The sequence below is a fragment of the Labrus mixtus genome, chromosome 7 (assembly GCF_963584025.1).
Source record: "Labrus mixtus chromosome 7, fLabMix1.1, whole genome shotgun sequence".
In the NCBI taxonomy this organism is placed as follows: domain Eukaryota; kingdom Metazoa; phylum Chordata; class Actinopteri; order Labriformes; family Labridae; genus Labrus; species Labrus mixtus.
The window spans coordinates 6,163,646-6,179,070 of record NC_083618.1 but is presented as its reverse complement, the minus strand read 5'-3'; positions in this window follow the sequence as shown (position 1 = coordinate 6,179,070).

Here is a 15,425-nt window from a genome sequence, read left to right as displayed (position 1 = left end):
CTTATCTGTGCTTGTTTCACTTGAGCTGTGCTTTGCAGAAGTAGGAGGAAATGTCTTGAAGTCTCATTTTCGTCTTATCTAACACAATAGGTATCAAGATGTGGCATTTCTTCTCTCTGGTCACTGGTGAAAAAAAAATAAGTACACTGCCTTGTTATTGTTGTGGAAGTGATGGACACTTGCTCTCTTCTAATGCAAATTTCTCTTTGAAGGAACTTGTACAGCTTCACCATCAGGTGCTTTGACTGTATATTTCCTGTCTTTATCAGAAAACATCACAAACACCGCACTGGCGTATTGAATATTTTGACATCAGAATAATCTCTACTTCAAAGTCTTACACATTCATGGTTTTCTTCATACAGCAGTAGCTGCAGTATAAGGGCCTGGTCTAGACTCACTGTAACAATATGCAATTAGATATGATGGCTATGCTAATGCTTTCCCTCCTCCTACAGAGCCCATGTGTCTGGGGAAAGTGAATAAAGATGAGTTCTTTTTTTGGACTTCGTCTTGCTCTGGGATTTGCTTTATCCTTACTTCAAATGAAGCCCATTTTGTGCATGAAGTAAGTGAGAACAGTGGGTGGCTTCTGCCAGACAAGAGACATGTGTTTGTTTGGCATTGGGTGGGTGGGTTACATCATCTAGCTGTCGGCCTCATGGCCGTGCGCTCCTCTGTGTCGACACAAAGACAACGCGCTAAGACCATCATCAGAGGAAATTAGCTCAGTAGCATTGAAAGCGCTCGCTTCTCACAATAGCCAGTGGCCATGCTAAATCATTAGCCTGTCACTTCGTTGGGGTTGAGTCCAATTATTCTCTCAATCCGCCTCCAAACCAAATTGCATTATTGCAATTATATCCATTGCATGACATATTGTTGCGTCGGGGGGGTATGAGAAGAGGGCCTGAAAAAGAGGGAGACAGAGAGGGAAATAATTTTGGTGGCATTATCAAGCAAACGTCTCAATGTTTACTAGCTGGTTTTATAAAATGGCCCATTGATTATGTTTTTTCCTGTAATGACATTCGTATTTACCACATAAACATCTATCTCATTACCCTTTTTCTCATAGATTAAGATGTTTTCGATGTCAGACTTTATAATATGAACAACTCCTGTTTCTTGTAACACTTTTTCCACTTCCTCTCTCTCTCTCTCTCACCACTCTCTCCTTCTCTCCCCACCTCTGCCCACTCTCTCAGTACAGCTTTTGCTGTCAAAGCACTCTTGTCATCAGGCTGTCAGTGCTAATCATGGTGCAGCTGATCATTGTGCATCAGATCATTATCCCGACCTTCCACACTGATGAAGTCCGTAGTGTAATAAGAGCGCGGCCCTGTCAAACCTGCCCGCCGGTCCTGTTGGTGTCACCTGCCTGAACTGCAGATCAGAGTTCCTGCCAGGAAAGTCAGAGCTACATCTGGGATGTGAGGGCCTCATACTGAGCTGTTCAGCAGTTACAGTGACTGACTTCATACCGCTACACTATCTCTAGTTTGATTCTTATGTTGGCTCAGAGTTGCAGCAGTGATTCTGAATGATGACTGAAAACTACTTTTGTCCATTCTCACTAAAACACCACCATCAGCACCCCAAGAAAAGTTCATATTTGCAGCAACATTTTATTTTCAGTTATCTTAACTTTCAGTTTCCAATTCAACAACTGTTAATTTAAAATTCTGCCCTTTTTAACAATTTGTATAATGGTCAGTGTAGAAGTGCAGAAGTGACCTGACCAACTTTATCACTGATCTTTTAAGTTACATAAATTGAATTCACAATACCTGAGCAGCTATAAGAAGTTTATCATTGTCTAACGGCACCTTAACAAACTGAAGACCTATTGAACTATTGAGGGCATGAACACATTCAGAAAGAGCTTAATGGTGACATAATACATCAAATGAGAGGAAGGGTGATGTCGTATACAGTCTATGATCACTAGTCATGTAGTGATGGATAAAATATGTTCCACTGCCTCCTGATTCTTTTGGAAGAGAGAAGAGGACAGGAGAGGGGAGGGAGGAGAGGAAGGGGGAGGTTGATAGATTTGTCCTGTATCAGGTAAACATCAGTGTCTATAAAGTTATCTTTAGATGACACAGTTGGATAATTCATCTCTTTGCTGATAAATATGTTCTTAAGTTTTAACAGTCATTTCTTACTGTCTTCATTTCATGTGCAGAGGACATGTGAAGAAAATGGAAAGAAATTAAGCTAAAATACAACAATGAAAAAACATTGGAGAGGAGGTTGAGGGCGGGGTTATATGAAGTTTCAGTTATCTTGTATTAAAGATAACTATGATATTATTCTCCAAAGATTTGAACATTTATTTTTTTGTCTTGGAGAAACAGAGAGAGAGAGAGAGAGAGAGAGAGAGAGAGAGAGAGAGAGAGAGAGAGAGAGAGAAGGAGAAACAAATGATTAAGGGGGTGCAGAGATTTTATGAGAGGAGCAAAGGAGAGAGAGGACGCAATACGGCTGAGAAAAAAAAGTCAAATCAAAATCATCAACCTCTAATAACGAAGAAAGATGAATTAAATTCAATAGAAACTTTGTTCATCGCAACTGCCATTGCTTTTTCATTATGAGTCCAAACAGGGGAAATTGTCTCAGATATGTTTGGTTAAGGTTTTCCCTCCAGGTAGAATTTGCGAATGTTACTGCGAGTGGGGCACTGTATTAACCCTTTGTTACAATAATTTGTTTAGCACAAGGCCCCCTCATATGTTTTAAATGTAAACATTATGAAAACAAAGCTCTTTAAGTTGTTGGTTTACATTGTGAAAAACATTTGCTTTGGGTCACTTAGAAATGTATAGTGCTAGACTATACATTTTGTATAGGCAGATGGCCAGGGACCTGACATTCTGAAAGAGCGAGAGAGATTTAGGAAACATGCAATACTCTGACCACCTGCGCTTCCTTAAGGCTCACCATGCTGCCTGAGGGTCACTGTGGACACACTCAGAAGACCTCCACTCAGTCATGCTTATGCTCATTAACTCACTCAACATGTGTGTGTGGCAGTGTGTGTGTTAACATGTTGTCATGTGCAGCCATCAGTGAATATGTTGTCCAGTATGTCCTTGTGTGTGTGCGAGCTGGAGCGGCCCCAGAGGGGTGGAGACGACGGGGTTGGGGGCTCTGCGTGTGGTGATGTGACAGCACTGGGGCAGAGCAGGGCCAGGCGGTGCAGCTCCATCTGTGGCCCTTCTGTTTCTGCACTACCTGACCTTTGACTGTCTTTAGGTGTTACATGACAAGGAGATTGGAGCCAGGGGCCTTTAGGGCAGCTAGCACTGCAGACTCAGGATACACAGAGGTTAGCCTGTTGGTATGAATGTGCATGAAGTGGCTGCAGAAAAAAAATCCTCCATCTTTGCCAGAGGTCAAATGATGGTTGGATTCAGGAGTCAGTGTATATGTGTGTGTGTGTGTGTGTGTGTGTGTGTGTGTGTGTGTGTGTGCGCGCACGCGCGTGTATGTGTGTGTACTTCTGGATACAAGTGAAAGAAGATTTTGTAGAGGCTTTGATTCACACTTGACACTGTGCTAATGAGAGAGAAAACTGTCACTTCAGCCGGCTAATTTGGGTGTAATATCCCAAAGTCAGCCGATCCACTGAGGAGAGGAGAAAAAGAAAATTAAGCATCTGCTTCATTTCCCTAACTGGCCATAGCCAGACTCATTAACAAGAACTATGCTCATACAGAGAGGCTCCATCAGGACTCAGGTCCTCACAGAAACATGAGCACAGCCAGTTACAGCATGTAGACTATAAAGTCTGCACTGCAGTTCAACTCTGCATGCAGAGTAACAGAAACAGAATCAGATTGTCACAGAGAGATCAAACTACACCAGCATATAACTGACAACCAATGAACTCTTCATAAAATCAAAGGCGCTGATATTGCAGACACGTCTTTACATTAAGTCAGAACATCCTTTATTAGCCTATGTGTTTATGATGGTGAGCTACAAGGCTGGCTTAAACAAAGCTGCCTATAAGGCTGCTGAGCTGCATGGAAACATTTCTGGGTCACTGAAAGTGAGAGCTGGGCTCATAACAAAACCAAAGCTGTTCTCACTGCAAAGCAAAAGAACAGATGGGGAGCAATGTACTTTTACAGCCATGGCAATGGCAAGGTTTGCAGTCCAAGCAGTTAGAGACAGTGAGACAAATCAATTATTTCCGGATGGGGCAAAAGTTCTTAAAATTCATTAGTGACGGCCTAATTATAGAGGAACAATATGCTGATAATTATAGCTACAAAAATTAATACAGTTATTATGACAATGGGAGCATAGAGAACATAATCATCAGCTAATGGCTTATTTTAAAGTTGATATTCTGTAGAGGGAGAAAACATAGCTGGAAAACATGGGCCCTGTGTGAGAAATGACAGGGCCTTTTGTTACATAAGTACAGAATAGAATCAGTCTGAATGTTGTCAAGAAAACGTGATGAAAAATGAAATACACATTTGATAAGTTCAAGCAGTTTTAGCTCACAGTTACACAGCTAACATGAGATAAGATATTGAAGGAGTCAAGATATGGGACATATGCCAAAATGTTAAAGCATCCTTAAAAGTTCTTTGATGATTAAAAAATGAATTGATAGGGATTGTTTGGATTAAAAGGTCTAGACTGAGACCCTCATATGATCCTGCTCTAAAACGTGGGGGAATTTTCAGTAAGGTCCGGCAGAACTGACACAATCATTTATCACTCCTTTTGTCCAGAGGTGTCTCAGTGCTGACGTCAGGTAAAGACAAAGTGTGTGTCATACAAGGTTTGGGCAGGAGACAAGGTCATCCTTGACTGCAGGTAAGTTGTTGTCGTGTTATTCTTTCAGCTGAAAAAAAAAGATGTTCCCATTTGAAGGTGTGACAGATGTTTTCACAGCCGGGGCACAGTGGGGAATTTATGGGTTTGTACTGATTGGCCAATGAAGTCAGTGCCCATTTCAGTCAAATGTAAAATGCAAAGTAAAGAGTGGGTGAGCTTGTAGAGTAAATAAGAGGGAAAATAGAACTTTAATTACCTAGATTCAATGTTTTCAAGTCATATGTGCTCACTGCATGATCAATCATTTTGGAAGAGTTTTTGAATTAGTGATGGAGACATTTTTACACAGTTGTGCCCCCATGTAAAATCTGTTCTGATTCTTCTTCTTTGAAATAAGATCAAATAAAAACGATAAAACAAAGTTTGGAATTAATCATGAATTAAAAAATATAGCCTTGTGTTTCAAATAGTTAAGGAACAGCCAAAAGATGAAAAGACCTATTGCCTGTGCAGAAGCAACAAACTGTTTTCTACTCTGCCTGGAAAGTCAGACAAGGATTTTCTTTCACAACTTCTGAGGGAGATTAACAGACTCGGTTCTTGTGGATAGAGCGCACACAGCTAAGCTCAAGTCCAGTTTTGCTTGTGTAGTTTGTATTACATAAGCAGTTTATTTTGAGCTTAAAACGTGTGTGGAAAAGCACATTCTGAGCAAAAACCTAGTATTGAATTGATTTCAGTTGTTTTTATACCAGTAATTATTGAGTTTTTATGCTCTTTTATTTTATCTGCTGCATACACCTGCCTCGTTAAAGTTTGATCATTTAATCAATGTAAAATGCCATGGACACAAAAATGTGCCTTGTTTAAGTAAAGCAGAGAAATTAGTTGGTCCTTTTTTCTTCTTTCTTTTAAAACTTTTTTTCTGGTTGCATTCTGTATCATGAATTCTGCATGACAGATCAAACACTGGGCAAGTCTCTATTGCACAGTTCTTAAATGGTCCAGGTCTCACTAAACTGGTTGACAACTCTATCTGGCCATGGCTGCAAGGATACATTTCACTGTAATTGAATACAACATGTGACAACTTGATTTACTTGACAGATTGATTGATGAACACTCATCAGAGAAAATTGACCTGACGTGGTGTCCTGCAGGGCTCTATCTTAGGCCTACTTCTTTCAGACTGTGAATGTCACCACTTAGCAATAATATTAGAATTTGCAAGACCAATTTTCATAATTACATATATAACACCCAGCTATTTATCCATTTAAGCTCAAATGGCTACAATTCTATTAACAGCTTAATTACATGTATCACTGATATAGCTCTGCGGATGACTCACATCTTCTTATAGTCAATGCCGCACAATATGAGAGAAACTGTCCCAGACGCCCGGAATTCATTTTCATTAAACAGTAAGGAGTAGTTCAATAACTTTGGAGTTATTTTTGATTCTGACCTAGATATGTAGTTAGAATTGTGACTGAAACATGCCTCTGTAAGTTAAAGAATATAGGTACAGTAAAATGGTTGATCTCCAAGACAGACACAGAAAAGTTTGTGCTTTAATCTCCAGCAGGTTAGACTAACTCTCCAAAGTAATGATGATGATGATTATGATGATGGCAATGACAATGATGATGATGGTTATTATTATTAGTATTATTATTATTATTAATAAATAAATAGTCGTTTTCTGGACTTAAAGCAAGGTCTGAGTGCATTCCTGATACCCCACAGCAGTCACAATCTAATTAAAAAGCTATCTTAGATTAATTTTAGTGCCCACATAACAGCATGACACAAAGCCTTCTTGATTTGAATTGACAATAATACATTTTTTAATTGTCGCCTCTAATTGTCCTTGTATTATTTTTTTCCCATTTTTCCATAAATCCTTTTACTCCAGTCTTCAGTATCCGTCTTGCTGATAATTTAAACCCATGAGAGAGGGGGGGGGGGGGGTCCAGTTTAATTAATTGTTGTGTGCTTGGCAGGTGGTGCAACAGAAACCCAAGACCATGATCAAGGGATCTATAACTGCTCATTATAGTGCACTAGCATAAGATGTCCATAGGGAAAGTCATAAACCATCTACTCATTATTACTCCAGCACACCTTTACTGGTTGGAAGTGATGTCCTAAACTGCAGTGTGAATGTGAAAAACCCCTCACATCAGACTGTCTGCCCTGCAGTCAGCTGCTTTAACAGATGTCAACGTGTGAACGATTGTCCTTGGGTAAACCTCAAGAGAGTTGGTGGGTATTTGCTACGTATGATGTAAGTTGTTGGAATAAAGTGTTCTTGCAAGTGTTTGAGGCTAATCTTTTGTTTACATATAAACATGTCATAATTGCCTGTGATTACCAGTGCTATTTAAGATTCAACAGGCAAATGCATCTGTGTCTTTAATAAAGCAGCACATTTAAAAAGACATGGCATCAAGTACTACAAAGAATTTCAACCGCTGTTTATTTGTTGGAATATGAAAGCTACAGTATGTTTTATTAAGTGTACAAACATCTGTCGTGTTGCTTAGATATTTGATCCTCTGTGATCCTTAGTACTAATTGTATATTTTAGCTGAGAAAACGTGCATTACAACACTAAAACAAACAATTGTGTCAAACTAATGTTATCATCCACCTTTTTAACAATACAATACATTAACATACCCATACTTTTATGATATTTCTGCCAAAGCAGTAATGGCAACAATAAACATAACTACATCTAAAGAATGTACAAATGTTTTATTTATATTCTAGAATAAAACATGTCCAACTAAAGGCTGAAGAATACTGAGCTTGAGGGTATTTCAGAATCCTTTGCTCCAATCTGCACAAAGATTGATTCAATATTTCAATAAAGGGCACTTGAGGTGTCAAGTATATTTTTATTTGACTTACTGTTTCACAAATTTTCACAGTCTGGCATTGTTATTTAAGCAAAATCACAACCCCTCCCTAACTATGGCACAATAAATAAGCAAGAACCTGAAGGTACCTGACAATGAAATAGGAATAATCATTCTGTATTACAGTTTTTTGTTGGGAAAGAATGATAAAACAAAACAGCAAAGTAAAGATTGCAATATAAAAGTCTAGCAGGTCAGACAAGACCAAACATATATAGCAAAAGTCTCTGATGAGGTCAGGGCCTGACTTTCTCCTGAACACACCACAAGCATAATGACACACAGGCTGGCAGGAGAAAGACCTTTTATACATGTCAGGAAGGGCAGCACCTGCAACTGCTGCCAGGAAGAACACTGTGTTGGGGAAGGGCTTCAGCTGGCGGCAGTGACCAAAGAGTCAATGGCAGCATCTGCATCCACTGCCAAGCAGCAGCCCCTTTGTCTGACAGCTTGGAGAGACAAAAAATAGACAGTGCAGGCAGACATATTTGGCCCTGTAAGCCCACACAGACGGAAGACAGTTTGACAAGGAAAAGATATAGCCTAATGTTTGGTTTATTTTCACTTCCTTACATCCTTATTTGAAGCCTCAGTGCTCTTCAATGCACTGAAATAAGTAGAAGTCATTACTTATATTGACTTTTTCGTGTCTGCCAGCACACCTTTTGCATCACTGCAGGAAGATGTTGGAGGTAGTGGACTGAGTCATGGCCAGATCGGACTGCGCGTCTGCCAGTCCGCCTGTCTGGTAGACAGGTATATTGACTTTCATTCATAGGACATATCTTGCTGTTTGCTCAGGGTAAATGTAAGAGCTATAACTCTGCTTGACTGATGCTGTAGATCTCCTTCGAAGTAAATATTCCTCTCATGAGAAAACCTGGCTAGGTTGCTACAGGTTGTCAGCGGCACATTCACATCTCCATGGCACCTAGCAGGGCACAGCACAACTCAGCCAGATAGCCTGACTGCTATTTACACCTACACACGTCCTAGCTGTATATGTGACAGCTTACCGTGTTCCAACCTCCATTTCATCTATTTCTTTGGGAAAATATATTTATAGACCAAGCGCCAACTACTATCTTGAAAAATTAAGCCAATGCGGAAGTACAGAAAACTGCAGCTCATCAAGTGTCCATTTGAAGCTGGCTGAAAAATCCCTGTAAGTAAAATAGACACCCATGTAAAAATGCCCATTGACAGCAGAAATAAACATAGCCTGGTTCAGAGAATGAACTTGGGCTGAAAGTTCATGTCCTCACGGCAGACTCTGTAAAGGGGGATAATGATATTTTTATAATAATATAACACATGTGTTTTGATTTTATGAACGATAAGAGGTAGATAAAAGCCAGCAGGTTTAATGCCCAAATTTATTTATAATTGAACACTAAGGATTTGGTCAGGCTTTGATAGGCCCAAACATTAATGCTTTAATTTATATTTTCCTAAGACGCATAACTGCAAAAATGAGGCAATACCTGCAAGCTAGTTCAGGCAGCCAACTCGAGCTGCACTGATTTCACAGTTGATGTGCCTCATTCTCAACAATCACCTGACAACACCTCCTTCCAATTAGCTGTCTATTTAAGCTGCACGATTTGCTCTGCTCTTTCATTGCCATAGAACTCTTGCTCAGCCCCACTGCCACCCCAGCATCCACCTGTAGGATCCAACTGGCGGGGTTTAAGATATCATCCCATCACTCCTCAAATTTCTGCATGTAGAATAAAACTGTGAGGAGTGATTGGGTCAGAGCCAAGACGTCAAACACAACAGTGTTCTGCTGCTACAATTTAAAACAATACAAATGTGAGTTGTCTGACTGAACTATATTCATGAATCAAATACATTTTAAAGGACAAGACATGACGAATGGCATTTGCTGAATGTAAAACTCTGCTCGTATGACTACACTTGGTTTCTCAACAACAACAGAATGGATTGATTAATTAAAAAAAAAATTGTTTGTAAGAAGTCGTCACATCTCTCACAATAATTTTCTCTTTGAGCACAGACCTATGAAAATGTAGTGATAAAATGGCATGAAAAAAGTTTAATTACGCAGCATTTCTGAAATGGTGTATTCAAAACTCTTCTTACAGTGGTCACAATCTGTATATTTTATTTTGCTTTTCGTGATTATATTATATTATATTTAGAGAAGATATTGCATGATTTTGTAAATGAATAAACACAAGAATGAACGCACCTCTTGTCTGGATCACAGAAGAATGTGATTTAACCTTGATACATGCCTTTTCTATAAATACCAATGAATATGCAATTACATCACACTGTGGGCATGTCTCGGCACATTCATGACATCCTATATATGAAATGGATAAAGAGCTGGTGCTGCTGTGCATAATGATCTCTGCTTATGAGATCTTCATTAGCAGCATCAATGCTCGATCACAGCACTAAGCATGTATGACAAAATCCCAAAGTCACCAGAGACTACTACAGGGACTAAAAGGCTGCCGACTATTTCTCATTCTGCTCTTACTCTCACTGCAGTATTCTGAAGGTTTGTTCCCCATGAGCTCACTCTGGGGTCAGGTCATGACCCTGCCAAGCCAGAGATTTTAAACAGACATGGTTAGCATAAAAAAATGAAAATAAAAAGAGGACTCTGGGATCCTTTCGCAAACATTGTATTCTTGTGTTTATTGTCATGAATTTGTCTTCTACTTACTATTATCATATTATATTATATTATATTATCATTATTTATTATTTTTACCATGGTTGATTCATACAATGCTGCACGGTGCCTCACAGCGAGGAGGACCTCTCTGTGTTGAGTTTGCATGTTCTTCCCGTGGATGCTTGGGTACTCCCCTCCACAGTCCAAAGACATGCTTGTTAGGTCAATTGGTGACTCTAAATTGCCCATAGATGTGAGTTTGTCTGGCTGTCTGTCTCTATATGCCAGCCCTTTGATTGATTGGCTAACAGTCCAGAAAACCCCGCCCGGCTTCAGCCCCCTGTTCATTCACATACTGTGCTGACAAATTATCTTTAGGTGGGACTATCTCAATGCTATCTATGAGTGAGAGAAACTGGTTTACAATCTGTCAGTAAACATCTGTTAGGTAGTTAAACATTAACATCTTATAACTTTAAAAAATATAGCTGAACGCAACACTGCAAAAATGCATCATCTTCTACAGGTGTATTTGTTATTGTATCCACCTCCTGCTGGGTAAACAATGTATGTGCACTTCACCTCCCACTTACCTGAAAAACTATATGAACTCACTTGTGAAAAGAATTCCATACTGTTTTCCTGTCGCCATTATACTTCTCACCTCTCACAGGGTGAGCGAAGATAAGATTTACTTTATTGATCCCGCAAGGGGAAATTTCTGTTTTACACTCTGTTAACCATGCAACACACACATATGCTGAAATACACACACATGCACAAACAGGATCTTATGGACATGCACTAATGGAGAGATGTCAGAGTGAGGGAGCTGCCCACAGTGGGTGCTCCTGGTTTGGTGCTTTGCTCAAGGGCACCTCGGCAGTGCTCAGGAGGTGATCTGGCACCTCTCCAGCTACCAGACCAACTTCCATATTTGGTCCGCACCGGGACTTGAACCGGCGACCCTGCGGTTCCCAACCCAAGTCCCTACAGTCTCCATAACGGAGGATGTCCAATGATTTGTGACATCTCTGTATACGTTCTCAGTCATCCAGGTCATTTTAAATCGAAGCTTGATCCAACGGCAACTGGACTTAGTTGAAGATTTTGAAGACGCTACGGATAGCCTAGTGTGAGTGCGCCCTGATACATCATCTATCAACAACCTACAATGCTGTTTTGAATTCTGTCTCACAACAACTGAAGCCCCAGTCCCATAGAAAATATGACACACAGACAACCAGAGGTGTTAACGACTCTAGTTGAAGCTAGGTCAATGATTAGAATGCTGATCCACAGAGAGTTGTACTCTGTCCACCGGTAAGTTTAGAACTGAAGAAGCCTTTCGGAGGAGAAGTGACACGTCTTCAAGATCTTTAACTAAGTCCAATGATTTGTGACCTATTGAGCCAGGATGCTGCTCTGTGTGTCACTAAACGTGAATTTCACAAGAAATCTTTCAATATGGTTGCAAAGTGATTAATGCCCTGCACTCTCTTTGAGTCTTTTGGGCTTTAATCTGCTTCTTAAAAGATCACATTAAGCTTGCAAAGTATTGTTTCTACCTTGTTTTCACCTTCATTAAAAAGTCTTGTGGTCAGCAATTGCTTATTTATAGAATTGTTTAGTCCATTTACTTAGCTGTAATAATAATGCAACATCAGAGGCTTCGATGGAATTCAAGCCGGTGCCCTCTCCATGACTTTATTACCAGGTTTTTTTTTTCTCAAGGACTTCTTAATCTCATCACTTCATGTTGATCACAAGTGTATTTTGATTCCCTTTGAGCTGCCACTTTTCATGAGCTATTAATGTCATGTGCTGTCGAACTGGGCTCTCTTAGCTGACTTACCAAGTCATCCCTTTCCTTGTCACAAATCAAATTAGCTCAGGCTGTGATTAATCATCAGGCGGAGCACCCAGTGAAAGGGGGCTGACACCTTATTAATTTCCTTAATTACATCTTGTATTAGGTTTCAGAATCATCCCGTCTAATTATGCCGCCTTTGACTCCAACTCTTTCAACCTGGCTACACAAATTATTTGCGCAACCAGGGCTATTTAAATGGATTTCATTTAATATGGGCGCATGTGATTAATGTAATTAAAAAAGGTGCGATTCGGGTGGAAGGTTCACTTCTTTCATTTGCTGTACAACACAAAGTCGTGGATAGTTTTGAGTTACACACCATAATTAAAATTGGCATTTCATCATCATATGATAGAGTATTGTTATCATTATTATCATAAATTATTGATGACTATAACCTTGTTTTTGCTATGTAATGGTGAAGAAAGCTAGGACTGATAAATACCTTGCTGGGTATGACTCATCAACTTACTGTTATGAGTTTGCGCATCCTTAAAAGGTGCATGTTGTATCAATATAATACTATTTAGCATGCACTGAAACAAATGTCTGAGGGCCGCAGCAAAGAACGGTGCTTGTGGGTAACGAGAAAATTATGAATCAGCCAAATGATCAACACATTTCGTCTGAGCTTGTGGATACGCTCGCAGAGCTTTGCTGCCTCTGTCATTATTTGTGTTTAGAAGGCAATTCTGGAGGTGCTGAAATGAAAAAGAGAGATTATGTGGCTGAGCGCACACACCCTGCCTACAGTATGAACCAGAGGAGAAGGACTGCACTGTTTAATCGATGGCACAGGCCAAGCATTCATTTACTAAGTCGTCCATTTTGGGGAGCGGGTTTAAATAGTTTTGCTCCGAGCAGTCCTGGAAAATGCATAGCCAGTGTTAAATGAAATGAGAGCAGTGGCAGGGGACATCCCCACAGTGGCCTGCAGTGCACTGGGGATTGCAGTTTAAAACTAGCGAAACCCTTCCAATTTAAAGCTTTCTATAATGTAAATCTGCTTCTTGATAAACACTGAGTTGCTTTCATATGATCTTAAATACTTCAAGAAAGCATAATATGTTACTGTAAGTTTATTTGATGCTATCAGGATGCACACTGTAACTGCAGTTAACATGCTAGAAGCTCAATGTATCAGTCAGAGTTGAAAGGATTAGCCCAAAGACCACCGCTGGGCCCTCAAGAAGAACATGACACAGTGCTACAATTAGTGGCTCATGCAAGTACATAAAACTAACTGATTAAAGTCCATGACTGTCTTCATATCAGGAATAAACTGTAAATGTGTGGGGCTTCGATGACTAATCAAATTAAATAAACTTCACAAGTTTGAAAATCAACACATTGAGCATCATATTGTCATGACCGGCTCAAAAGCCATGGCGAATAAAGGGAGAGACACAGAAATAACACTTAATTAAACTGATTTATTTACAAAAATATGAATTAAATTTCAAAAGAGATGAAGTTTGGATGTCAGTAGAGTCAGTAGTGTAAGCGAGTGGGTGTGTGAAAAGTGTATAGTGCATGTGTTGGATGGAGAATGCAGTAACCAAACAAGGCGCATGCAGAAAGTCCCTCGAGTAGACTACATTGGTGACTGGGAGCATTGGGCCCAGGTGCTCTCAGTCATGCTGAATAGATAGCCACGCCTAACAATTACACGAACCTGCAACACAAGAAAAGAGAAGGCACAACCTAACAGGCCACAGGGCCGTCACAGTACAGAGCACAATACTTAACACAAAGAGTAAGCTCTTCTGTGTTTGAAGAGTAATTCCTCATTTTAAGTGCACATTGATATTAGCCTTAAACAGTAAAACAATTTATATGTGCCATCACAAAAAGATTTGCGACTCATACTGTATAAACAAGCACTTTTAAAGCTTACCCTAACACTGTTGATGTGAGCACGACTGACACTCAATGCCTTTTGATGAATGTAGGATATGATAAAAAAACAACTCACCTTTGTATTTTTTTTCTTCTATCGAATTCGTTTTATAACAACATCATGTCACTTACAGCCATTGTGAAAACATAGGCCTGTTTTTCCTCTATCTGCTGTCTGTCAGTACAGAACATTGTTGAAAATTGATTTTGTGAGAGCAAACAAAAAAGACTACTTGTGCTGCAGGAGTCACTCACTTGCCGGAGTCTCTGCTTTACAACTTTAATTATTTGTATTGTTTTGCAGAAGCCACAGCATGTTTAAAGAAGATGTTCTTTGCAGGCCTGATTTAAAGTGAAGACATTGGATTTCTTGTACTGACACAATGTAGCTAGTTTTGAGTGTGAAAGTGGTGCAATCTTACAGGCAATATGAACCTATATGACACAATAATGAGACAGAGACTGCATCCTTCCAGCCAGCTGTCAACTTCTCCTCCTAATAAATCCACCAGGGACACAGAGTGAGCAGGGCTCGCTTTGTTAAGCCATCAGCATGTTTTTGCATTGATTCTTATACACTAACATGCTTAAGAATTCTGTTTGTTAGAAGTCACTGCTATTTTAGATTGTTGTTAGCCCAATTTGCTACAGTGGTAAAAAAAACAAAAACCAACTGTTACATTAAAGGCTTGTTGCTTGTCAAACATATTATGGTGCAATCCCACAAACTGTCATTCTGTTTAACATCAAACAGAATTCCAGCTTATGAGATATGAGTGACTATGACAAATAATTCATAAATATTAGCTCTTTTTTTTCTTTTATACCAAAGAACATATAAAGCCAAGTGTTACAGCAGGACTTTTTTTTTGGTCTTTGTGTCTTGCTCTCGTCAATGTGGAAATAAAATGCATTGTGCTGATGGCTCAGACACTACTATCTCACTTCCCAATATGGATCAATGACCATCGCCTTGAGACACAGACACCATTCTATTTGGGATGATAGGTTGGTGACAAACAAGGTGGGGAAGGTAATACAAAGTAGAAATGCCCTGGACAGTCTTACCCAGGCACTGTCATGGGGGGAAAAAAAACACATCTAAATTGATTTCTGCACCATGCTCATGTTAACATTACTTTCTAGCTGCAAGGTTTGCTTTAGTGGACGACTTGAGATGTGTGTTCTTGTGTTTCTATATGTTTGTTGCTATAGTGATTTCCTAAAAAGCGTGGGATGATTTGAGTTGAAGTGAGTTCGAGTCCAAATA